The 24903-nt window shown below is 51.5% G+C and overlaps 1 protein-coding gene across 12 annotated transcripts in view; it reads right to left on the bottom strand.

Moving 5' to 3' along the window:
• The window catches only part of NCOA1 (nuclear receptor coactivator 1), a 200161-nt gene that overhangs the window by 118948 nt on the left and 56310 nt on the right, over positions 1–24903 (bottom strand). The window contains exon 1 of one of the 12 annotated variants that reach the window (XM_019537221.1): positions 22223–22510. The exons of 10 other annotated variants lie outside the window; for them this stretch is intronic. The gene's annotated coding sequence lies outside the window, so the exon portion shown is untranslated. Of the gene's footprint in view, positions 1–21971; positions 21996–22222; positions 22511–24903 lie in introns of those variants that run through there. One more of the 12 variants, XM_019537224.1, reaches the window with a different exon arrangement.

Here is a 24903-nt window from a genome sequence, read left to right as displayed (position 1 = left end):
TCTCCAAACCTCCCTTCAGCGCGCCCCTCCGTCATGCAGCTTCCTGCACTCATCGGTGCCACTGCCCTGCAACTTCTCTTCCTTTGCAAGGCCACGGAGGCTCCTGGCCTCAATCCACGGGGTCACGTTTCAGAGTCAGGCCAGCATGCACCTGGCGCAGCGGGGCCCCACCGAGCCCCTGCTGCAATGCAAATGAGTCTTCCTACAGTCAGCACGTTAGCAGCGTGTCGGTGTCTTGGTGCTACGTTGCTCCGAAGAGGCCACCGCTGTTACAGAGAGCGTCACTTCAATACGTGGTCAGGAAACCGTTCCCAGGGGAAATGTGGCTGGCAAAAATTTGTTGCTCTTACCAGATGTTGCTGCAAACCAGTGCTGACTGTGTGATGAGCTGTCTTGCAGAGTACGAGGTCACGACCATGAGCTATGGTGAAGGACACCTGAAACAAAGCACCAGCAGATATGGCGAACTGCACAAAAAAACCCCCCTATACATGCAACCAGATAAGCATCAAATCCAGCTGCTTCTCTCAAAGATGCTTCAGGGCATGCAAAGCAGCAGCATGTGCTAAGTGGTCTCCAAAAAGTACTGTCACGGTTAGGAAGAGAAGTGTCCCCAACACTTCACTACGATTTTGCCCTAACTCTCCAGGACTCATCTTTCAAATTAGTGAATTAAGTAGGGCCATGGTTGGACACTGGTTTGGGCATGTGCAGCACCTGCAGGATGTCAGGTGGTTTACAAGACTTCCCTCCTAAAACGCATCATGCACAAGCCTACCAGGGAAACTAACTTGTACGCAAGAAAAAAACCAACCACACGCCTCCACCAATCCTCTGAAGTTGTAAAGAACCAAAGCGGGACTCGACTCACTCCACATGCCGCCCCTCGACCCTTCCACACCATTAAAATGAGATGCCATTAGTCCCAGGTTGGCTTTCCAAAGGAGTCGTCTTACACCTGACCACTATTTTAATTTTCTGGGGCACTGCAATGCTCTGGATTAATGGTCAGCAACATGGCATGTCAACCCAAGTGTTTCCTGCTAAGATGCCCTGTCTTAGAGATGCTTCCAGCCTTTCCCCAGAAGATGCCTGTGCAGAACACAGTTCCCTTCCCTGACTCAAAGGAACAGAAATAATCAAAGCAGTAAGTGACACCGTGAAAGTAGCTGCACAAATGAACAGAAGGGACTGCCAGTACCATCACTGCGAGTGAAAGCGAGATGAGATGCCTCCAATAGGAATTTCAAGCTCGGCGTTAATGGCGACAAAGCTCCTTGCACGTACGGTTGCTCTAAACTGCACCATGCAGCCGGTATAACTTCCCTTTCGGCTGCTTTTGGTCTCTCGGGACCCTCACCCTGCAAGTGTCGCCGGCCCTTCCCTGCAAACCGATGACGGCCTTCAACCCCCGGTCACTTCCCCGGGAATGGAGAGTGCTCTGCAGCTTGCAGCACTGAGATCTGAACGGTCTTCTCTGAACGCTGCTGATGTCGCCCGGCCTGACACGAGAATTTGCTGAACATCATCCGCTTGCGATTTGGGAGCGGCCGCCATGCAGGGACGGCAGCTTCGCTTTTATAATCTGCTCTGGCTCTAAAGGAAAAGAGAAGGGGTCCACAACCCTGGGAGGAAGTGGCTCAGGGCTGAGCTCTTCTACGAGTACCTGGTAAGGGCTGGGCTAGGTCTGCACAGCTTCCACGGGGCTGCTCCAGGTGCTTCGAATAGTCACAGGACAGTCACGCAGCACTGCTGGAACAGATGCACTGCAAGTGCCGCAGTGGAGCAAAACCCGCCAGACCCGCTCCATCCCTTGAACAACTCCCCACTCCTGTCATTTCAATTTTACTCCACTGTCATGTTCAGGGATGGAGGGAGAGAGGGAGATGAGCTTTGCAGTGTGTCCTCTACATCAGTGGTCTCCAAAGAGGGGTGCACGCACCCCGGGGGGTGCGCAAGATGATCCACTGGGGTGCAGGAAGAAAATACTAGAACTTCTATTTCTATAAATATACATATATTGGGGGTGAGTGCTCAAAAATGTTTTACTGATAGGGGTGCACGATCAAAAAAGTTTGGAGACCACTGCTCTAGATCACCGGATCCAGGCAATTCCAGAAGTGACGTGGGGTGGGATGGGCCGCGCTTTCCCTCAAAGTACCCGACCACTGGCCTGAAGTTCGTTACAACATCTAGGCAAAACGCTCCTGCGTCTACCTGACCTTGGTGGTGACTTTACCATAGCCAGGGAGGCAGGCGCTCCTGAGGAACTTCAACTTCCTTGCAAAGGTGCTAGAGGAAACGCAGGTATTTATCACAGCAGGACCAGAAAAGTGTGGAACAGGGCGTTATTTAATTCTTGGGTTGAAAGATGACAAAAATGTGTGTGTTTCGACAACTCAGTCAGCCTGGAATTATTCTTAATTTAGAACGGGATGGGGTCACCATTTCAAAATTAGTGGAGTCAGTTTATTGCCGCCATCCGGGTGCATACATTTATATAAAGTACATCTATCAGGAGGTCAAAGGCAGCTTGACAGCCCCCTGCATGCTTACGTTTAGGAGGACGCAGTTTAGGCATTTTACGCTAATTTAAATATCTTCTTTCAGTATTAAGACCACTTTAGTTTGTTTTGCACATTAAGAACTCATTAGAAATTCAAATCTACTTCCTATACCAGCTGTTTTCCCCAAACAAGCCAACTGGCTTATGATAGGTTTGCTCATAAATACCGGCAGAGAGTTATATCTATCTATCTATCTATACGTAAATAGAAGAGAGGCATTCAAAGCCGCGTTTGCTGCGAGGAGAGAAGGCGGGGTGTGGGGGCTGGAGAAGAACCCAAATGCTCAAGGTGGAACATGAGCCTCCGAACCAGGTGACGTCTGGCCTGGCGTGGGCACCGACACGCTTCCTCGAGCGCATGCGTGTACAAGCGCACGCATCCTTCCTTCTGCTGCACCTCCCAGCCTGGGCACTGCAGGCAAGGGTGGCGGGCCGGTTCAGGGGTTGCGCCTGCTGCTTGAGCTGCAGAAGGAGCCCTGGGACCAGCTCAGGCCCAAAACTGGTTGTTCAAGCTGCTGCTGTTATTTTTCAGGGTCCTGCCAGCACACCCTGTACCCTAGATGAGCCCCCCCCACCTATGCTAGGTGCTGCATAAGCACAAGGCCTCTAACCCCAAAGAATTTAATTCAGATAGGTCAGGTAGGGGCAAAAAGCGTGGGAGAGAGGGGAAAAACATGCCTGATATCATGATTGGGGAGTTTGAATCAGGTGGGGAATCCGGGCCTGCCAATGCTCCACCTGCACCCTATCAACTAACCCACCTTGCCTCCCCAGAAAATGCCAACTCAGCTCAATTCCTCTGCTCCCGATTGCTGTGGAAGTAGAGGGGAGTTTTGCAGACTGTGCAGACCTACAGGATCTTAGGCTCCAGCCCAAGGTAATATTAGAGCAGGCGACAGCTACATCACGTGCCTCTCATTCAGCCTCCTGGCTTTTGCAGGGCCCAGATACCCAGCTCCAGGCTGTGGACCCCGCTCTGGGGCCAGGGCCCGAGTTACGTGCTGCAGTGCTCAGCACCGTGGGTCCTACGTCCCTTTGTGGATGTGGGTTCGAGAGGTATTTTGAAGGCCATGACCTCCTAGCGAGATGACACGTGGATTCCTTATACCAGGCACTTCCCTGGGGTTTGGGAATTGCTATGACAGCACCTGGCAGGATGCATGTAGTGCTTCCCACCCAACTGATCCAGAGCTCAAGGTGCTTTGCAAGCATCCCTCTTGTTAGCAAATGTGTGCACCCTTTGAGCTGCCTAACTCTTGTTTGGGGCCAGAGGGGTAGCAGTCAGATCGACTTTACCCTTACGCTCCCCTGAAGGCTGTGGTATGTGCGTTTAAAAATGGTGGGAAGCAGCAAGGCTAGCAGCAAGGTTAGATGAGCAGCTGCACACAATAAGAGCTGAACGGCAGTGAAGACAGCCCCTCGGAAAAGGAAAATCAAGGTTAGGTCTGCAGAAGTTGTGTAACGTCCCACCCTGCTACGCGTTATCCTTTCCTCGGTGCTCTCAAGAGTGCCCTGGTACGGTCCCTCCACCAGCAACAGCCAGCGCAGTGCAGCCTCCGCGCGGGGGCACAGCAAATGCTCCTGTCCCACTTGGGGCTCTGTTCTCTGCACAGGGCTGGGGGCACCCAGATAACAGTGCAATTTCAGCTCCTCCGACTGATTTCGGCAGGTCTCGGCAGGAGCAGGATCCAGCCCTTCATGGGCCGACACTTGGTTTAATGAGTACAAGGAACGTGCTTCGTTGTTAAGCGATGTCTCTGGGATACAGCACAAGCAGCAGAGCAGGAGAAGGGCGGCTGCATGGCCCACAGCATGTCCACGCGCAACGCCAGACGGGACCCCAGACCCTGCACTCGGGCCTGCATGCGTGTTCCCGGGTGCCAGAGGAGAGGACTTCTGCGGGGTCCGTACTTCAATCACTGGGGTACGCAAGGGATTTTAAGGTGTCTCGGTGCATGCCTGTAGGACAATCAATGATGCCACCAGACGGGCCCAGGCAACAAGGTCTGTTATTTCTATTACAGCGGCTTCTAGAGAGCGCCGGCTGGAAACCAGGGCCCCGCCGGCTTCGGCTCCGCAGCCCCTCCCATAGAGCCGCCTCAGGAGAAGCTCACAAGCTAGCCAAGTTGCAAGATGCTTGGATGCAGGGCTTTGCTTTGGATGGGAATGGCTGGGTTAAGCACAGCACACCACGCATGCGTTCAGGGGTCGGGCTGGATGATTCCTGAGGTCCCCTCCAGCCCGCGGGTCCGGGCAGATAACAGGTACAGATGCTGAATTCGTAAAGCTCTGGACTGTCAACGAGCCAGGACGTTGGTGCGAGCCTCTCTCGTGCTGCAATGGGACTCAGCAGCCCCAGGCTCGACTCCTGGCTCTCCCAGGGACCTGCGGGTGATGTTCAGCAACTCCTATAGCCCTCTGCTCCTGCTCCTGCTCCTGCCCAACACCTGCGCTGTGCACATAACCAGGAAGCCCTCCGAGACAGGTTTGTCCTTCAGCAGGCACTGCTCACACACAGCACAGCGAGGCCCCGATCTCTGCGGGGGTCAGGAGGCAGCAGCATTATCAAGATGCCTTCAGCCTGACGCTGAGCCAGAACTGGCGGCGGAGACCATCTTGAGAGTATCGACTACGCCGGCTGAGACCGAACGAGCAAGAGAAAGGATGCATCTTGCTGACAGATCCGCTGGTGTCTGCGATCCAGCAGCATGACGTGGCCTCGTTTACAGCAGAGATAAGATATGAAGCGCAACTGCAAGAGGTGTACCCTTTTCCCCTGATAATAGCTGGAAAAACTAGGTTAATTGCTAGAACTTCTGCGCGAGAAAACAACACTAATTCTCCTGCCGTTACAGCACATTACACACTCAGTTTAGTATTACACTGGTGCGATTACAACGTGTAATTCACCACTCTCTCTATGGGGTGGATAAATATTTTGGCTGAACGTACAAGCACGCAGGGAGCTCCCCGAGCACAAATTTAGCTGGGGCGGAAGCGCATGCGTTCTGCTAAGAGTTCATTCAACTCTGGCCAGGTCAGGCGGGAGGTCCTGAAGGGTCATATGCAGAGACTGGTACGTGGGGAAGGCACTCGAGAATCATCGGCCGGCTTCGCTGCTTTCCCCGAAAAAACCTGACCCCAGTGGCTAGAGGGACAACTGGAAGAGCAGCAGTGAGAAGCCAGAGAACCAAGGGTCAGGACCGGCTTTGGCTCCTTGTTCCCAAGGCCAGACGTGCTCCCGACGTAACCAGCTCAACGTCTAGGAAGCGAGGCAACGAGGACACTGCTTGTGCTTGCAGTGCCGGGCTGCTGCAGTAGTAGTTCAAATCCAGTCATCGTGCATCAGTACCCATGGAGCAAGCCCTACTACAGGGGGATACCGCAGTGCCAGCTGAAGTAATGGGCACAGGGTTAAATGGGCAACAAGGACCTCTGATGAAAGTGCCAGTGATAACTCAGAGTGCCCTGCCATCCATTCAGCGAACGGAAGGACGGCACAAATTCAAAGGATGAGAAAAGATGACTATCCTCCAAATCAGAGGTAGGCAACCCCCTGCATAGGTGCAGCGTGCAAAGGCATTTTGCTTGGCACGTGCGTCTGGGGGAGACAGCGCAGAAGGGGCCAGGGCTGTGCTGCCACAACACGGATCGGGTCCCCCGTGGCTCCCCCGCCATCCGCCCCGGCACGCCATCTTACAAGTTGAGGTTGCGGGTGTTTTTAGCACTCTATCCAAAAACGTTGCCAACCCCTGCTCTGAATCATCAGAACAGAGACGTGCATGCCTGTGTGCAATATAGTACATGTACGTATACGGAGGTCATCCATACAGACCGCCCCATCAAGGGTTGCCTGGGGGCTTGAACACGAATATGGATTAAAGAGTAACATATAAAGTTCTAGCAACTGGAATAAGACCATGATGAAGACCAGCTGGCTGAACGGGAGATGCAGGAAGGCAAAAAGCCATGCAATCCCAGTCTTGGGGCTTCCACCAAGCTCCCAAGATGTGATGGTAACCTTGGCAGGACAGTACTGGGGAACCAGCCCATCAACAAAGGCTTTCAGCGCGGGAACCAGATCCTTACTGGCAGCCTGTGCCAGCGAAAGCAGCAGAAAGGAAATGCTACCTGGGGAGCGAGTCGCCTTCCTGCAAACCCACGAGACAGCCCGCGGCGGCGGGATGACACCTGTCTCCCGGAGCGGCACCAGCAACACTGCATCAGCAGGGAGAGCGAGCACACGGTCCAGCGCTCCCCGCTGCTCTGACCACAGCAGACGCCCGACCAGACCACAGGCCAGGCAAGATCTCCGTCTAGATTTCAGTCCCTTGAAATGACTGCCCATCACACACTGGGCCAGAACAGCCCCATGGCAGGTCCAGGAGAGACACCGGGATTTCAGCTGCGGCGGGGTCTTGGGGAATGATTCGCTCCCTGTATTTTTTCTCTTGCCCGTGGTCTTGCTGCGTCCAACTTTAGACAAGTCACGGCATGAAATTCTGGAACAGCTAATGGCCTTGATACCGGCCGAGCCTGAATCCAGGCGTAACCACCATGAGCTAGGCTATTCACCAGTGCCAGGATACAGAGGCGTCTGAGGATCAATGGTATCAAGCACTATCAACAAGAACTGCTCTGTGCCTGTCCAAAGCATTACGCAGGCTGACAAGGGCAGCGTCGGGCCCGCGACCCCTCCGAAACCGGAACGAAGTTGTGGTCCGCCCTCACGTACAACACGCAGCGTCACTCCAATCTCGTTTAGACTGGAGAAAAAGAGGAGTAACTCCACTAAGGCAAACAGTGTTAGACTGGTGTACGAGATAGCCCACCTATGTCCCGCCAGGGTGTTCCAGCATGGAAACAATCCCAGCTATACCATGAGCATCACCCTGGTCGTGAGCGCTGGATGCAGAGGATCTGCATTCAGAGCACAAGCTGCTCTGTCTCCAGAGGAAGGCCTAAATCTCTCAGCTGGGAGCATTAGCAGCCCCGCTGCCTGGTGGGCTTCACACGCATTATCAAACAGTGCCATTAAAACAGCTGGATGTGCCAAGGAGCTAAATTTGCTGGAGGCTTGGAACCGCCCATCTCGTGACTAATCCTGCAACCACGGCCAGAGGAATTTGGAGAGCGGGCGATGCCCAGAGAAATGCAGAACCAGACTCGTCGCCTCTTCCTCTTTGCCTTTTCCGCTCGCCTCCTCTGCTTGCTTACGTCCAGTTGTCCTACTTCTGGGCAGATGATTCAGACCTCTCCTATTGCTTCCTGCTGGGTCCCATCAGCAGCCATCGCCAGGCAGCTCCCTGTCAATAAGTGACAAAAAACTCACTGCGTGCAGCAGGCCTGTTTTTCTCTTCCCCCTTCCACCGCTCTGAGATTCCTGGCTTACCGCCTCTCTTCTCTGGGCTCTCTCTCTCAAATCCGCTCTAGGACATCTAAGCTTTGGCTCTGGTTTGTGTTTTACTCTGTCCAGCGGGGAAGATGTCTAGGAGCAATAAGAGACAAGATGCTAAGGAGAACTTGGAGGAGAGCTGCGAGAGGACAAGAGACTTCTGCAGTGGTGTTCGGATCAGCCGGGGATGGGAAGGAGCAAGAGGCAGCGAGGGCGGAGGAGAGCTCGAGGCAGGAGGATCACGTCAGGCTCTCAACTTTCGTTTTAAAGGCAAATGTTCCTAGCTGCAAGTTGTGGGAAAACCCTGGAAACCTGATCGGGGGGCTAACCGATACAGAGCGTGTGCCTGAGCGACCATCCTTACCCTAAGCGCTGCGAGCGCAGGAAGCAGTGATTTTTATTAGCGAGAGGTGATGGCTTGCCTGAAGAGGAGTACTGAGAGGCTGCCCAGGCAGCCAGCTCTCGGGAAGGATGCTCCACCGCGAACGACGTGTAGATGCAGGGCCGTGGCATGCGGGTGGGTTTGCAGTACAGGACGAGGCTCCCCCACGCGGGGGTCATACTGAAAGCTCCCGTGGGTGCCTTGGCTGGTCATCCGTGAAAGAAGAAGAGTCCCAACAGCAGTTCTGCAGTGCCATATTCACCATGATGGCACCCCGTCTGCTGATGGGGCGTTACACTTGCCGACGCAAAGCGAGGCCATCTCTTTAAAAGACATTTTTTTAATGCCTAGACTAAAACCGGCCACCACAGCGGTGGGTACTGTGTTGCTGTACCTCACGCCAATCTGAACGCAGGTAAGCGTTGATTTTTTTCTTTTTACAAAGCAGCTGAAAGGGGGAGGCAGGGACAGGGAGAAGCCAACAGGTGGTCAGATACCGCAATTTAACTGAAGTGCAAAAGGAGTTAGCACCCACCTCCTCCAAGGTTTTTCTTCAAGAAAGGGAGGAAAGAAGACCAGGAAACGACAGGCAAATCCCTGGGAAGATTTTGGAAAAAATTATCAAAGAAACCATGACAAGCTAACAGAAGGCAACATCCCGAGGGATAGCCACAAGTTCGCTGACACCAAACTTTGGGGAAGAGTGTCCACACTTGAGGACAGGCTGGTGATCCAGGCCAACCTCAGTAGGCTTGCACAGTGGGCAGATGAAAACCTGAAGGCATTCAATACAGCAAAATGCAAGGTGCTCCACTTCGGGAATAAAAGCCTGCATCACACTTATAGGCTCGGTGGTGCTATACTTGCTAGCACCATGACCAAAAGAGACTTGGGGGGGGTCACGAACGACTGCAAGATGACCAAGAGCCACCAGTGTGACACCACAGCTGGCAAAGCGAACAAAAACTCTGGCTTGCATCTACCAATGCATCTCGAGTGAGACCCGGGATGTCACCCTCCTGCTGTACTCGGCCTTGGTGAGGCCACAGCTGGAGTCCCACATCCAATTCTGGGCTCTGCACTTTAAAAAGGATGTGGAGAAGCTTGAGAGAGTCCAGAGGAGAGCCACGCGCATGATCGGAGGACAAGAGAACAGGCCTTATGAAGAGAGGCTGCGAGCCATGGGACTCTCCAGCCTGCAGAAGTGCAGGCTCAGAGGGGACTTGGTGGCAGCCTGTAAGTACATACGGGGTGTGCAGCAGGATCTGGGGGAACTCCTGTTCCCCAAAGCGCCCCAAGGGATGACAAGGACCAAAGATCACAAACTTCTGCAAGACTATTTCAGGCTGGACATAATGAAAAACTTCTTTACTGTCCGAGCCCCCAAGGCCTGGAACAGACTCCCCCAGAAGTGGTGCAAGCACCTACTCTGGACACTTTCAAGACACACTGAATGCTTATCCTGCTGGGATCCTTTGACCCTAGCTGCCACAGCCAAGAAAAACTACACTGCCAGTGTCTGCCATAGCTGGGCAACTAATGCACGTGGTGCTATCCAGTGGTAGGCACACCCTTTATGGCAGTGAAGTTCAGTCCACCACTGAACTCAGTCAGGAGGCAGTCACCAACAATATGCGATATGGTGTGCGTTTCGCCACGGCTGCAGTCTGGATCGTTGCAAAGGCCCCAAGGGTGGAGGTTGGCTGCACAAAGACCAGACAGGGCAAGGCCTGTGTGCAGCGAACCTCTGTTGCTGGGGCCTTCGTGACGCTCCAGACTGTAGCTGTGGCAAAACGCACACCGTGTTGCAGACTGTCTACGAGTGCCCGGTGACTACGTTCAGCGACGGGCTACAGGAACCGCACATGGGCACTGAGGATGCTCTCGCATGGCTTGGCAGTTGCGTACACCTCGACTGATGGCAGTGAAGACTAAGCCCCATGTTCCTCTGAAACTTTCAACCCAACGATTACAACAGCGGCATCAAACTCACTCCACGCCCTGGGCTGGATCCGGACCATGGCTCTCTTTCACGGGCCAGATGTGGGCCACGGCCTGGGGTGGCGGTGGGACCAGCCATTGGGAAAGCACAGTCCTTGCTCACCCCGTCCCATCCCATCCTCCCACTCCAAGCGGGTGGTAACTCTCCGCCTCCAAAGCAGGCTTTCAGGTTAATCAAATGTAAAGCATCCGAGTATAAAACATGCGATTTAGCTTGCCCAGCCCTCTGCCCCGCACGGATCCTCTGCAGCCCTGAACGCCCGTGGCTGGACCAAGCCCTGCACAAGCACGCAGAGCGGCGTCCAGGCTCAGCTTTGAATCAGCAACGCCACGCACGCTCACCGAAGAACCGTGGAGAGACGCACAAGCTACGTTTCAAGTAGGAAAACCCACGGCTGCCCCTCTTGCAATTGCACCTTGCGCTCCCGTTTCAAGTGTACATCCTACACGGGGCCTTGAGCAGGAATCCACGCGCCGCGGTCGCTGTTGTGCAGCGGAGCACTCGAGAGTCCCACTCCTCCCGCACGCAGAGACAGCGATCGCTATGGTAACCAGCAGCAAATATTCCCTTTTTCCACGGGGACCGCTCCAAGTATTTCCCGACGTCTGCTTGGAGCGCTGGTGACCGGCGGGTGCAGATTTCCCTTCCGCGGTCGCCAGCGGAGGCCTGGCACTGCCTTTTGCTCCTCCGCAGTTGTTAGGAGGAGCCGGGTCCATCAACGCACGAGAAGCTGGATGTCAGCTCTGTAAAGGAAAGGAGCAGGTGTGCAGAACAATGTAAACACGGCGCTCTCGGCGCCTGACGTGCCTGCGGCAGAAGGAGAAAAATGCCACCCAAGAGAAGCGGCAGCTGCAGCTGACACCTCCTGATCGTCCCCGGGCAAACCCCCACGGGAGCGGGGCCGCCGGCTTCTCCTCCGAACGCTCAGCAAGGGCGCGCCGTCTGTCCTGCCCTCCGAACCGAGCAGGAGGCCCCAGGTTTCCCCTCCCGCCTCGTGGTCCCCTCGCTCAAACCCGAGAGCTTCGATGCCAGCGTGGAAAGCTGCTTGGAGACACGGGGTCATCACTTCAGCCACCACAGCATTATTATATTACGCTTCAGACACTACCGCAGCATGTCGACTTCAGCCCTTCACCGGGTCTGAGCCTCGCAGGGCAGGATGAGGCATACGCCGATTGACAGAGAAACCCGGGAACCTGAAACGGTGCGAAAGGGTCCATGCAGCCACGGGCTCAGACCCAGCTAGTGCTCAGAGCCCCCTCTCGCTGCCAAGTCTCCCTGCCCAATTCAGTACTATCGGTGGGAGAACCGACACGACTGCAGCAGGCTTTCTCCATTGCCTTTGAACCCCGCCATCTTCCACATCATCTGTTTTCCCTACCTTCAGCCTTGATCCTATAACGGAAAGCACTTTTTGCTATACAGCAGCCACCACACCAACTAGAAAGCCATTGTGCTCCCATCGATACGACAGTCACCGGGTTAGCTGCGTCAAGGCACGCTGCTCTGAAAAGTCATGGTCTTCTCTGGAAACGCTTTTATCTCCACTGGCTTTTTATTAAACACTTCCTTGTTCATAATCTGTAACCCCAGACCTTGGGATTATAACATTAGCTCAAAGAGATCATCTAAAGCTGCTTGGAAGAAGAATGCCCCTTAAATATTTAAACAGGTTATTAACCATTTTTCCAGTTTCTCTCTGATAAGTGCTCCCAGCTCAGTGCATCTCAAAAGGAGCTTACGAAATGTAACCCTTTTTTTTCCCTTCATGAATGACCCTTTTATGTTGGTGGTGGCAGGCACATAGCTGTCTTTATAGGTACTTCAAGTGTGAGTTCCCATTCACCAGTGTTTTATGATCCATCATTAATCTACCCGTGGCCAAAGCAAAGAGCCTATCATGCATTTGAGTGCTTCACCTTCATAATTAATGTCTTCTCCTAATTTAACTAAATAGATCGTGGACCATGCTAAAGTGCTGTACTGCAGCTTTTCAAGTCATGAGAAGGAAAGGCAGTAGTAAACTAGGATGACGTGAAGACATCTGAATTAGCTCTCCTGTTTTCCCAGAAAAGGAAGGTTATTAGGGTTCAGGCTAGCAAGTCAGTCAGTAATACACAAGTCCTCGACTTCAGGAAAGCTGACTTTGACAAGTTAAGGAGGCTTGTCAGAGAGGCCCTAAAAGGCCACAACCCAACGGAGAGGGGAGCCCAGGACGAGTGGTTGCTCCTCAAGGGACCAATCCTGGATGCGCAAGCAAAGTCCATCCCGTCTCGGAGGAAAGGCAGCAAAAGGGCACAGCAGCCCCCTTGGCTCTCCAGGGACCTGGCAGACCTCCTGTGTCTTAAAAGCAAGACCTACAAAGGATGGAGGAGTGCAACTGGCACCAAGGAGGAGTACTCTGCTCTGGTCCGGACCTGCAGAGAGCAAACCAGGAAAGCCGAGGCTGCGACTGAACTCCAGCTGGCTACAAATATCAAGGACAATAAAAAGTCCTTTTTTAGATCCGTGGGGAGCCGGAGGAAAAGCAAGGGCAACATCGGGCCCCTGCTGAACCAGATGGGACAACTGACAACTGACGCCCAGGAAAAAGTGAACTTGCTAAAGGGGTACTTTGCACCAGTTTTTCACCAGTCCCATGGGACAGCCCTACCCACTATGGGTCAGGGAGGTCTGGGCAAGGGAGACTCCTTGCCCTCCATCAAAGCTGACCTTGTGAAGGGACACTTCGACAGGCTGGACACCTTCAAGTCAGCTGGCCCTTGAAGACTACCTCCTACACAACGTGCTGACTGCTGCCGGAGAAATGCCTCCAGGAGGCAGCCAGATCGATGGCTTCTTCTGATCCCTCAGGTCCGAGCGGGATGAAGATGTGCCTATGTAAGGCCATAAAGGACTATTTAGGATCGTTTGGTTGGACCTCATGAGTGACACAGGTAAGACGACCTCAGCCAGACCTACCTATTACGTGCCCATCATTTCCAGCTGATCTTGAGAACGCCTACACCCAGCATTTTTTTTTGGATGGTGGGGCGGCGCTGACAGACTAGGCCTGGCTAACAGACTAATCAATCATTGTGGACAGCCTTATGCTTTCTGTCTTTTAAAGTATGTCAAACAGCTTCTTATTGCCAAAGGGAAAAGGAAGAGACTGCTGTCAGCTGGCCTTGATCCAATTGTATGGGAATGATGTTCCCTTCTTTCTGAAGCACGAACTTGAACGTGACGGGGTGCAATTTAAAAAGAAGATGGGAAATAACGTGTCAATTATGGTGGCACACCTCTGGATCCCCCGGGAATTGTAATTCAGGTATGAATTACAATGTCATCTCTACCTTTTTTCTTGCATTAAATAGACCATGCATCTTATCAGAAGGCTGCTTTTGTTTTCACGTGCTGAAGGGCTCAGCTCCCCAGTCACTCAGGCCAGCTTTTTTCTCACAGCCTCAAAACATCCTCTCAAGTCCATAAACAAGGTCATGATATATTAACCAAGCACACGAGGGTGGGAGGGGTGTCTAACCAAGTCAATGGGATATCTGTTGGCCCAATCTTATTAAATATTTTCATTAAGAATCAGCAAGGTACTGAAATTTGCATAGGATACTAAATCTGGAAGAGCTGTAACCATCATGGGGACAGAAACTTATTACAGAGTGACCAAGGGAGGTAAGATAATACAGGCAGGAAATAAAATGAGACTCGACTTGTAATCAATATCCACGGGGGAAAATAACCTAACACACAAGGAGAGGCGTGCTGATTGTAATTTAGTAAAAAATCCAAGCACATGCTTAATGAGGATGTTTGGGAAGCAGCAGCTCGAATGCAAGAACCGGTGATGCGACTGGAGAAGAATTCAGATGCGATTCATAAAGCGAGGCCCCAAGCCATGGAGGATGGCGATGGTGGTGGTGGTTCAAAGGCCACGTGCTCACAGAACAAGGACGGGTCGGTGCTGACCACCGTAACATCAGACAGGTTCTGGCGACTGCAGGAGTTCATCGAAGGGCAGCACTAATAACCTTGCAGCTAGAAGGTTTTTATAAAAAAGTTAAAAGCAGTAAGTGCATTCAGCTTGGCACAAAGACTGGGGACAGGGACTGCCATAATTATCCAAGAATTTGAAGGGTGGATACCATGGGATGACAGCACCACTCTTCATTAGACAGGTCCTTATCTGCAACTGGACTCCAAGGGTCTCTGCACCAAGCGGGAGTGGAGACAGGTCCTCGTGCCACGCTGAAGTGGGCGAGGGTCTGGATCTGGGCAAACTAAGAATGTGGAATAATTCCCGAATGGCTGCAATGGAGAAGATGCATAAATCATCTAGATCAGAGGAAGAGCCTGCTTTGGGAAGGCGGATGACACAGATCAGCGAGCAGGATTATTTTTATGAAAGGACCGACAAAGTAGCACGTTCCAAAAATCAATCATCTTGACCTCATTATAAATTAATATTTATATTAAGGTAGCGCCCAGAGGCCCCAAGGGTCTGACATGAAGTCTAGTACTGAAATACAGAAGCAATGGTCTCCGTCACGGCATTGGAAAATGCGCTGAATCCCACTGGGGTTGCTGAGCTCTGTAACAGCACTAGCTGCTCGCTCCCGGAGCCCGTCTCCTGGTGCATTTAAATTACATTATGCCAGAGTGGATTACAGGGATCCACACTATGCCAACAACTCCAAAGAGCTCCAATTCCATCATTTCACAATTGAGCCGTGCCTGTGATGGACCATCATTCAAGCATAATGATAGCTCAGGTGGGTGGGGAAGAGAATTATCTGCACTCCACTGCTCAGGGCACACTTTCTTAAGAAGCAGCAGTTAATCATGATGCCTGGGGAACACTCAGAGAAACTTTTCTCTTCTGCTTGTTACAAATACAGGGTTTTCTTGGTTTTTTGTGGGGGTTTTTTTGTTTTGTTTTTTTTAGCAGGAGCAAGGGAAGGAGAGAGAAAGAAATCCAGAGAATAGGAACAAGAGGCTGTTCAGTGAATTAAGAAGTGCTTTGATGTATTGATTATTAGCATTTTCATTTAGGTGCATCGCTGCAAATGCCCAGAAGCTTCAATCAAGTTCATGGCTCTGTACAGAGCCATGGTAATTAAAGCCCCTGCCCATGCTCGTCACATAAACAGACAAGATATGGAAGATGCAAAACCATTTGCTCAAGGTCACACGGGGGGAGAGTGGCAGAGCAGAGCCCTACTGAAACCCAGGTCCGGTGCCCTATCCAGATTTAGACATTCAACCTGATAGTCTATAATTTAACCAGCCCATGGTGATTGGTATTTCAGGCATCACACTCAAGAGGAGTCAAACAAAAATCTATTCCCTTTCCTACTTTCAGCTGCTGCTGAGACTACAATGAAGTCCAGGATAGCATGGGGATTATATCGATTCTTCCCGCTGTGGGACTTGATAAGAAGCAATGGTTTTGGACTTGGGTTTTTGTTTAGTTCTTGATACTGCTGGGATGGAGGCGAAAGAAATGGGATGTTGGGGACATGCCTCTAGCAGACCGACCGTCTGTCGTTCTTCCCATCGTCTGGCTGGGATGTCAGTGCTACTGTGCCGCGCTGCCTGAGAGGGTCTGGACAAAGAGCCCACATCACTGTCTTCACGTGAAGAGACACAGCACTATTATACATACTTCTCGTGAACGGTGCACCAGCACCATGGCAGGAGGGAACGGCGCGGTGAGGAGAGACCAGAACGTGGAGAAGGATCTGCTTGGGGTGAGCGCACTGCAGGAGCAAGGGCTGGCATAGGAGCAAGAATAAAAGACGGCTAGGGAGAAGCAAACAGCACCGGCAGACTGGGCGAGGAATGAAGGAAGGGCTGGGCGCCACTGTTCATGTGAAGACTATTAGCAAACCAGGTGCTGCTCTTAACATGGATCAGAATATATATTTTGTATTACTGCAGCGTTTCAAGAGCCCATCACACACACTACTTCACACTCACACTTGTCCAGACTGGGGAGCTGCACGGCCTAACTTAAGTTAGATCCCATTCAAGTGCCTGGCCTCCATCAACAGGTATTTTGGGGCAAACCTCATGCTGTTCTAACTTCCCAACAAAGCACGGGAATAATCTAAAAGGTTAGCCCCTGGGGCTCCCTGGCCTTCTGGGGAACATCCCCATCCCCGAGATGCAGCAAGAACAATCCCAGCAGTGGAGAAATGCCCTGAACGGGCTGCACGGTGTGGAGCACCTGCTCCCAAATCCGGTAGGGCTTTCTGAACGCCGTGCCACAAGTCGAGAGCAGCTTAGCTGCAGTTCTGCAAGGGTGTGTGGCGGCACGGCTGGTGCAAAGGTTGCTGCAGATCATTTCACGTGGATAACCAAAGCCCTCTGGGTCATGTGTAGGCAAGCCCCAGACACAGTGCTGTACTGCTCCTACTTCCCTTTCTCCGGACAACTGATGCAGCAGAAATGTGGCAATGGTTTCTGCTACTGGGCTGTCCATGGCAAATAGAAACAGCAGACTTGTGCCTCTGAATTTTCCACGAACTTTCAACTACTTCAATTTTGTTAAGCAGTTCCCTGGAACAGAGGCGATTCATATTAATTCAAGCCCTCCCTTTTTTGATGCATGTGCTAGGCTCCAGGTTCCAGAAAGCAGGGCAGATAAAATCAGCACAGGGATGGATCACAAAAGCATCTGACAGCTACCTGAATAACTCTGCAGCCTGAGGCACTGAGTGTCAAAAGGAGGTACCATACATCTTGCTGATAACGTTGGAAAAGAGGAAATACTGGATCTAGCAGCAGCCCGTCTTAAATCTGCAGCTGGAACTCACCCCCATTGCCAAAGACAGAGCTCCGCTCCCGGGCAAGGCCGACAAGCTTGGGAAAGAGGAGCCGCGAGAGCGCTGGGATAATCGCGCGTGCTCCCAGCGGTCTGCGCGGGCCGGTTGCATCGCGCTCGTTTTCTCCAGGCAGTCCAGGGAAAGGCAAAACTTCAGGAAGCTGCTGTGAACAGTAGATAACCAGGTGTTTGAGGCTGAAGAGTGAGCTGGGAGGTGACTGCCAGCTCCCTGAGACCTGGGGAAGAGAAGTCCAGGGGTGCCATCAGGACTCCCTATGGCATGGAGAAGGTGCATTTTATTTTTAAGCCGTGGCAATAGGAGAGAGGGCTGTCAGGCATTGTAAGGGCACAGCAAATACAGCTGACAGTCATCAGGCTGGAAGAGAAACGATATACAAAATATTCTGCTAAGTGCCAGGACCAGCGAGACACATTAACTGGACCCAGAACAGTGCAACTGCATCCAACGCCCCGAATAACAGATATTTTACTTTCATGGTTGAGACCACACATTTAATTAAATGCAGTTGATAATTAAGGCTTCCAACCAATCCCCACATCTGCAGCCCCGCTGGCGAAGGAGATCTTCATTTTTTCCCAAAGATACTGAGAAGGAGAAATGGGTCTGCAGGGTTTTGGGTGGTTGGGTTTTTTTCCTCCCCCTTTTTCTGGGTGTTGTTTCCTCGAGGGCTGCTGGGACTGGGAGGTCTGCGCAAAGAGCCCAGGTGGATTCAGCGGCGCCGCAGGCTGCTCTCTAACCAAGCCCCAGGGTCACGGAGGAGCGCTCGGGGAGGGGAGAGGACTCTTGTAAACAGAAAAGGATCGGTGCAGGGAACGGCACAGCTGGAAATTACACGTCAGTTCGTTATTTATCTGGCTGAACCCTTCGAAGCATCCCAGGCCCGCACCAGCACGAAGAAAGGCTGCGACGACTGTCAAACTTCATCGGCTCCTCGAGTCCCCGCGCTTGGTCGATGGGGCTAGCGTTTAGCCTGACGCGTCATGGAAGATGGGTACAAAACAACTGTTAGCAGAAACCAAGTACCGGAAGACTTTTTAGCGCGACACCCCCCAGAGGATCATGCCAGAGAGGCGGACCTGTTAAAGGAGGTAGCAAGGAGCAAATATAATTGCATCATTTCATGCCCTTTGAACAACCTTTGGATTCTGATGTTTTTGCCACGCAGAATAATGAAAGTCAAACTAATTAAGCACTGAACATGCCCACACTATGGAGTGTGAAAATCTCAAAAGCCTGACAAGTTTAGTAGGAAGCACTCAGCTCAGAGCTTGGGTTTCGCACTGCCATTTGGGGGGCAACCACGAGGGTGCAAAAACCTGCAATGCCTTTTTTTAAAGGCGTTAATTTAGAGTTCTCAAACAGACCCAGAGAAAGGAGGCGGCTTGGCAAAGTCTCCAAAGGGACAGGTAGCAAGTACACCCCTCAGCCGGTACATTTAAGAAGCAAGCAGATTAAATTGCACTCATCTTGCTTGCACTTTGTCTTCTCAGCAAAATCCATGGGCAGACAGGCCAGCAGGGAGTTGGCCCAAAGAGTGCAATAGCATGAGTGCCCAGCTCTGCAGGGGAACCGACCCATTTAATGATGCATTTTTGATCGCTGCCCCTGCCACTATAAAGCAGCCTCGATAGGAAGGGAGGGGTTTACAATCCACCATGGCCCCCGCCTGCTGTTTGGCTCTACAAAAGTGTTGGAAACCACTGGGTTTGCTCCGAATGACAATGGCAAGCTAGCACATCCCCCAGGAACGGGGCAGGGGCGTGCTACTATGCTGCTACCCACACGGCACACGCCTTTCAGGTGGTTGAACTGTGTAGACCAAAGCTGCCTTAAAGCAAAGCATTTCAGAGCCATGCCTCCCTTCTCCCTGCCGCAGGTTTCACAAGAGTCCCAGCCCCACTCACGCCACTCCTCCGCTGCTACGCGCTGGAGCCGGCACGCGCTCTGCTACCCTGGGAGAAGATGGCACAGCCAGGAGGGTTGTCTTCTGTGGGATCAGCCCACATCTCCGACATCTTCCTGGACACTGAGCGCCAAATGAAGGGCCAAGGCAATGCAAAACTTGACAGCCCCAAAACTAAAAGCTTTCCAGAGGGACCGTCACAAGGGCACTAAGCCGTTCCCCATGTTGCCTTGGCTGATCGCTGCACCAAGCGCCCGCTGTGAAAGACACCCAATGATTAGGGCAAGTTTCTACCAGAAGAAGCCAAAATACATTCTCCCCCAACACAGCAAGACATCTATGTCCATGCACCTAATAGGATTGCATTTCTGCTGCCACCGCAGATCCCAACCCCTGCCAATAAAAGCAATTATCTGCCTTTTTCTGGAATGACCTCGCCACATGGCAGGAATGGAAGGTCATGCATGTCCCTAACCAAGATCCCGTCTTCTTGCACAATGTGTACACGTGCAAATCACTGGAGGACATGCCAGTCATCACGTGCTATGCCATCTTGGCTTGTGAAAGCTTGCCAGGAACATCCTCTGATGATGCCATCTCACCTTGAAAAAGACCGGATCAGCCCGAGAGTCCAGAAAAAGAGTGCTTCAAAGCATCCACCTCTTCCACCCTCCATCCACCTTTGACGTTCCCCATTTCCGAGCAGGGTAACGGAGGAGGCAAGCTCGGATGCATCCCAGTTGGATTGTCGAGACAGAGAGGAGAAACACCAATGGTTTCATGGTTTGACAGTAGGAGCTTGCTGAGGTCCCATCCTCAACACACCCACAGCCCATTACCGTTATGGGCTGCAAGGGCAGAGCAGTGAAAAATGCAGTGATGGCAAGTAAAGAAGGCTGGTTTTATGGCCAAGACGCTGGACTGGGACTTGGGCAATCTGGATTCAGCTGCCAGCTCTGTCACAGACTCCTGCGGGTAAGTCATAATCTCCTCGTGCCTCAGTTTACCAAATGGACCCCACTCTTTGCCTTGCCTATTAAGACCATTAGGTCTTTGCGGTCTGGACTGTCTTACCGCATATTTGTACAATGCTTAGTACAGTGCTACCCTACTCTAGGGGACCCACCACCATGAATACAATGAGATAGCATAAAGACTAGCAGTATCACGGCAATACAAGGCTGCAGTGCAGCACCACATACTGAACACTCGACGGTTGCTCCTGTGCTATTTGGTGACTAAGCTGCTGCTGTCAGAGATAAAACGACAACAGGAGGGGGATGCAGCGAAGTCTGGAACTGGGGAATGGCTATTTCCACCCCAGGAAGGTATGCAGCACTCGGGTGATGTGAAGGCTGTGCAAATGCCAAACCCCGTTCACCACTCATCCACTTCTGTGGCAAATATGGGCCAAGTGCATGACTTTCTGGGCAAACGCAACGCTGCGCGGGGCTCCGCTTTGTAAAACACCTTGCACAGGCAACAAGCTAGGGGCAATGACAGCAGCAGTAGGAGTCATTTGCACTCCAACAGCATTTATGCGCTAGGTGCTGATCAGACACAGAAAGACAGTCCCTGCCCCACCGAGGACGTTAATGCACCAGTTGACACACGCACAGCAATCTCTCGCAGTTGTGAATCCGACCGCCCCGACAACGAACAATTAAAAGACAACAAATAGGACACAAAGCTTAAAAAGCGTTGTGGGATCTGGGCTTCCACCTGACCTCTTAACATGTTGTATAACAGACTGTATCCCACTGCTCTAGGTACGGTATCGGGGCTTCATCAGAGCTGCGGGTGGGATCTGAACAACCTACCTTCTACCCCCAATGTCAGTGTACTACCATGGTTTTTAACATTTGCAAATAATTCCCAAGCGTGGGGGTTCAGGGATCTCACAGCACATCTCAAGTATGCTTCCAAGGCACGGCGATCTGCACAAGTACATTTGCACACGTACTACAATGCTCACAACAAGCAATCCTCCGGGCAGATTCCATCTTTGAAGGAGATGCTACCTCCGGGAAGATGCAAATGCCATTGTAGACACACACATGAAATATGTGGCTGCGTGTACTTTTAATTAGAATAATACCCAGACAGGGCTTCCAGGAGCGGTGTGCAAGACACCGTGTGCTGTACTGTCCTATTCTACGAACTCGCCCGTCTCCCACCTCCTTCCCTCTATCGCTGCTGAAGAGCACGGCACCGTGTCAGCAAACAGCGACATGCAGATCCACTGGACTTGCTCTATTCCCAAGTCTGACTCCGGGATTTTCAGAAACTCTTGTAGCCCCTTTAGTCGGGGAACAGATGCGAGCACACGGCAGCATTCAGATCCCATTTTTTACACAATCATGTAAAATTAAATTTCCAGCATCGGGAATATTTCCTTCAAATCGTGCAATGGTTTCTTACCGAGATTCCAAAAAAGCTACACATCCATGTGAAATCATTAACTTCATCTGTTGCTTTTACTTCTTTCATCAATGATTAACGAATGTTAAGCAATCAGCAATTTTTTTTCTTCTAGCAAGGAGTGCGCTCGCTCTCTCTTTTTTTTTTTCCAACTAATGTCCTTACTTCTGCGATTTGCTGCGAGGATCCTTGCCAGATCTATCCAGCTTAAACATTTACACATTGATTTTCAAGGTCACTGCTGAAATATGTAATTTTCTACTTAGCACGTTATTCCAAAAGTGCACACAGCATTATTCGGCACTGGAAGAGGTGGGAGGAGGCAAAGTGAACAGTACTAAAAAAAGTTCCATCATTAAAAATTAAAACAATAATAATAATAACAATCCAAGCTGAAATGCTCCAGCTCAGGCAGCTTTTTCCTTTGAAAATCTAAATATAATCACTAGCCGGGCATTACCTTTTATTTGCGCTGTTGCATAAACACTGACACAAGTGACATCAAAGGCGTCCCTGCCTTGTGCAGAAACCGCTCCGATCTCCCAGCAAAATGCAGTTTGCCTGGAAACAGCTTCGGTGAAGGAGACCGGAGATTAAAGCGCTGGGGGGCGGGGAGGGAAATGCTGAAGGCTGGGAGCAAATTTGCTGCTAGCTCGCAAGAAAAGAAAAAGCACATTTTGGAGGCTTAGAGAAATCCGACGCTCCCCTTACCTGCGAGATTTCCAGCTAAACCAGTCTGCGTTCAGGCTGAGCAGCAACCAGATGACTAACATGCTGTTGTGAAGATCGCTCTCCCTTGCGCTCGCCCTCCCTCTCTTCCATGTGCTCCTGGTTGTTTGCAATACAGTCAGCGTGCGTACTCTCCAGCACATGCTGCTGCCATGACAGGCGAAGGATTCGGAGCCAGCTCTCCCACTTGATTCCCACACCAGCTGACTGATAATTAAACTAAATACATACTGCCCGAGCCACTCGAATGCAGCCGCTCTCCTGGGACCGCCGGTGCCACCTGACAGACGCCGCCGAACGGGAGGGAGCGGGGCGCGTTCACCACTGTACTGGGAGGGTTTTTTGAAGCAGTTTGATTACATTTCACGAATCGCGCAAGCTTTGAACGCTCAGAGGTAGCCTGACTTCCACAGCAAAGAGCACAGAGAAACCTCTGAAACCACCCATTGCATTTTCTGCCTGTGCGATGCTGCAAATTTCCAGCTTTTAACCTAGCCAAGTGCCTCTCCGGCCCCTGTCAGGGTCATGTCCAGGAGCCCCCCAAATATTAACCCACTTCGCCTCACCCACCTCCCGCCAAGGTGTGGAGGGACGAGCTTTACAGGTGGAGAAACTGAGGCACAGAGAAAGTAAGTCATTTGTCCCAAAGCAGACAAGGCTTTTTGGGTAAATCTGGTATCTTTTATTAAACCAGAATATCTTTGATCTCTTCCAAGTCACAGAAGGAGCCCTGAAGCAGAGCTGAATCCTAAATCTCCTGAATCCCAACCCAGTGCCATTGCCATCACGGAAATAAACCCTACACCAACAATCACTCCCACGCATGGAAAATGAGCAAGATCAATCAGTTATATAGTTACTAAGAAACAGGTTTTCGTGTCATTCTTTTGGGGAGAAACTTCTGTAAACCTGTACTTGAATGCACACGCTAACCTCACTACAGCCATCCTTAGAGACCCCAACTGAGAATCAGTCCCCACTGCACAGGTACATAACAAAAGACAGACCCCTTTTCTTAACCTCCTTGAACAAGTTTAATTAAAATATTAGGTGGGCAAAGAACAGCAAGTCTGGTCAGCCAGGAAACTAGAACCACTTCATTCACTAGTAGGTTCGGTAGTTTGACCCAACTCGTCTTCATTGCAGCACGGCAGTTATTGCTGTACCACCGTGACCCAACTGGTCTTCACTGCATCAAGGCAATTATTATTGTACCAATGCCTCATTTGTCAAAGGGTAATAACCTACTGCTCTCAAGAAGCAGGGAAGTCCTTGTGCTAGTCCACGAGGTAAAGGCCTGTGCATCGGTGCTGGAGAACCCAGGCTCGTGCGATGGTGGAGACCCATGGGACAAGGAGTGGAAAGTATCATCGTGTCACGGCAGCACAAGTCAAGCGGTTCTGCAGGCTGTTTTACTGATGGCACCAATAAAGCATAAAGAGAAGTCTCTCAGAGCCTGGGCTATAAAATGGCTATGGCCACAATCCCGGTCATTTCAGTTTAGGGCTGGGGGGAGCGCTCGGTCCCCAGCGTGGTAGCTGAACAGTTCAGTCTGGATTTCCAAGAAGTCCTTTCCCCATTGCCACTTGCGCTATGATCTGGAAGAGCAAGACTTGCTTTTGCGCTCTTTTCACCAAGACGGAAGAAAAACCGCTTCCCTAAAGTGGAGAAGTGAAATAATGCAACAGCAGGCAAAAAAAAAAAAACCAGGGGAAGGGAGAGAAGGACAACAGGTGAGGGAGAAAGGACGGGAGTGTGTCGCTGAGGTGGGAGGATGCATGATGGCTTTTCTTGCAGTCCCTGGAGTTGCATTACAGCAGGATGCAGAAGCAGCCACCGTTAAGGGAGAAAGACGACAGGGATGGGGAGAAGACGACCCAGGACAAGCTGTTGCAAGCCTGAGAGTTATAAATAACAGAACGGTGAGTTTTAAGTGGTTCCTAAAATGAGTAGTGTCCAGTGGGCTATTTTTAAGGCAGGTTGGTTGTGGGGACAGGCCTCTTGATTCACCTGAGAAGAAAAACAGCAGGGTCCTCCATGTGCTGACTGGTCTCTCCTGGCTCTGGACGCAGAGAGCGGGCTCACAGGAGTCAAGTGGAAGGGAGATAAAGAAGGTGGAAGAAGGTTTCAGAAGGCACAAGGCTGAGCCTCTTGCACATGTGAAATGCAGGTACAAGATCACACAACGGGGTCCTTGTCTCCGACTAGGGTTTCTCAGCACGACGACAATCCAAGAGGAGAGCGCGAGAGCTGTGCGGCCCCGGCTGGAACTCACTTGTCCAAGGGGAAAGCCTATTTTCTCGACACCACGGACACACACAGATGCAAGGCTGGTCAAGCAAGGCCCCCGCCAGATACCCACCGGAGCATGGGTGTTGCTGAAAGGGGATGAAGGGAGGGACATTTCAGTTTGTCTGCTCATCGTGGTCTGGGAATCTTCTTTTAATTCACAGGCTGCCATTTAAAAAAAAAAAACACCAAACACCATGTGCTTAAATAAAACTGCCGAGTGCATAACAGAAATGGGAAAACCAGAAATATGATAAATTTGGGTAGTCTGCCAACAAATTCCACCCCTTCTGTAGTTCAATTTTCTTTATGACTTGGGTAGCAAACCTGCCCTTTCTGGAATGGCCTGACTCCAGCAATGAATTTGATTATAG

This window comes from Crocodylus porosus, unplaced genomic scaffold (assembly GCF_001723895.1).
Source record: "Crocodylus porosus isolate Cpor-Errol unplaced genomic scaffold, CroPor_comp1, whole genome shotgun sequence".
Lineage (NCBI taxonomy): Eukaryota > Metazoa > Chordata > Crocodylia > Crocodylidae > Crocodylus > Crocodylus porosus.
The sequence above is the reverse complement of the archived record's forward strand: the minus strand, read 5'-3'. Positions and strand labels throughout refer to the sequence as shown.